This window comes from Gopherus flavomarginatus, chromosome 7 (assembly GCF_025201925.1).
Source record: "Gopherus flavomarginatus isolate rGopFla2 chromosome 7, rGopFla2.mat.asm, whole genome shotgun sequence".
Classification (NCBI taxonomy): Eukaryota; Metazoa; Chordata; order Testudines; family Testudinidae; genus Gopherus; species Gopherus flavomarginatus.
The window spans coordinates 46,432,485-46,434,434 of NC_066623.1; the positions used below are offsets into that span (position 1 = coordinate 46,432,485).

Here is a 1,950-nt window from a genome sequence, read left to right on the forward strand (position 1 = left end):
ATTGCTCAGCTGCACAAAGGAGTTTTCATCCCCAGTCCCTGCCTAGCAGCCCTCTGGCACCATTCCTGAGGGCTGCCCTGCCTCACTTTCTTCCTACCATATTGGGAAAGACAGTTCTCATTATTAAAGGTCAGGTGGGCCAACTAGGGGCAGAAGCCCATTCCATGTTTTTCTACTGCAAAGCCCAAGATCAGTAACTTATCTTGGGTACAAGCACTGCTGTGCTCCCAGAAAACAAGCCACTCCTGCACAAAGAGGAATGAAAGGGCCTGCCAAAGCCTGAGATTGAACCAGGGACCTTTAGATCTTCAGTCTAATGCTCTCCCAACTGAGTTACTTTGGCAGCTGCACAATAGTATTTTGGCCTGTTGCTTCTCTGTTTGGGATGTTTTTGTCAGCAGCTGCACACAAAAAGGAGAGGAAAACAAACGGCTGCTTCATACCCCCACCGGTGGAACCCAGCACCGTTAGCTGTGGTGAGTAAGAAGTGGCTGTTCGCTGACAGGGCCTGTCCCCAAGCAGCTGGAACAGCAGCTGCTGCCTCCCCCTCGGCTCCAGGCTGTGAGAAATGCTCATTGCCTGGCTCCATGGGTGGATGCTGCTCCATGCTCTGGAGAGCGTCTGTATTGCTCTGTCAACCCCCCGTCTTCACTGAGCCAGTCTGGTAAGTGCCCCCTCCGACCTGGCAGCTGAGACTCTGTGCAGACATCAACCCCCTGGCCAGCCCCACAGCCAGCAGCAGTGCCAGCCCCACCCCCCAGCACCACAGGGGCACTCAATGCATTTCCTGTGGGGAAATGGCTCCTTGGCGTCGTGCTGCTAGAGAGCCAGGCGAGAGCAGTGTCTGGCTCACCTTGGGGGAGAGAAGAGACCTGATGAGTGCAGATCTCCCTCAGCCTCCCCCCCAGTGCTGGTCAGTTGTATTGTCACTGTCATAGTCAGCGTTTTCCTTCAGGGCTGGCCCTAGAGGGGTCTGGGATCAAGGACAAATCCCCCCTTTCGTCCCCAGGCCCCGCCCCCACCCCTTCCCCCAAGTCCCCACCCCTGTCCCATCTCTGACCATCCTGCAACTTCCTGCCCCATTCCTCAACCACCCCCACCTCTTCCCGTCCCTGCTCCTCCCCCTCCCCATCCAGTGCCTCCTGAACCCCACTGAACAGCTGATCACTGGCAGGTGGGAGGTGCTGAAAGGGAAGAGGAGGAGCTTGTCAGCAAGGCCTCTAGTGGGCGGGGAGGAGCGGGCTGCCAGTGAGTCCTGAGCATCTATTTTTTCTCTGTTGGTTCTGCAGCCCCATAGCTCCCATGGAGTAGCAGACTTGGCTTCCTTTGTACTCTAGAGAGAGGAGCAGAACCAGGGCTATGGCTGATCTATGGGGCACCAGATGAGTGGCAGAGGCTTCAGGTGCTGAGAATTTGCCTGACCCCTCAGAAACACAGTGTGAGGTGGTGTCCCAGGGATCTCTATGAAAGGAGCAGAACAGGATTTACTTGGGGTGGGGAGAGAATTGAGAGTGTCTCAGGGGGTTGTACAGAGGTGTTGCCCGGGTTAGAGACTGGCTAAAACACAGGCCTCACTGTGAGCAGGATTCATACCTGCGCAGAGGAAACCTATTGCTTTCCACTCCCACACCTTAACCACTCAGCCATCAGTGAAACAAATCCCCCACTTCCAGAGAAACTGGTAAAGAATCACAATGACCAGGTGTGTAGTCATCTGAACTACAGAATTCCCACCGCAAACCTGGCTCCCAAAACACGGGGGGGATTTGGGGTTTGTTCTCTTTGCTTAGCCATGTGCAGTCGCACAGAGAGTGCATTTAAAAGTCTCCCCTCCCACAGTGCAGGAATGGGAAATGATTCTCAACTTGAAGCTGATCTAGGGTGACCAGACGTCCCGATTTTATCGGGACTGTCCTGATATTTGCTTGTTTGTTCCGTGTCCCGACTGAT

The 1,950-nt window shown here is 54.7% G+C and overlaps 1 non-coding gene across 1 annotated transcript; it reads right to left on the bottom strand.

Annotated features, from left to right (window-relative positions):
* Positions 1 to 270: 270 nt before the first annotated feature.
* Positions 271 to 343, bottom strand: TRNAF-GAA (transfer RNA phenylalanine (anticodon GAA)). The gene has a single exon. It is a non-coding gene; the product is annotated as a tRNA-Phe (tRNA).
* Between the last annotated feature and the right edge of the window lie 1,607 nt (positions 344 to 1,950).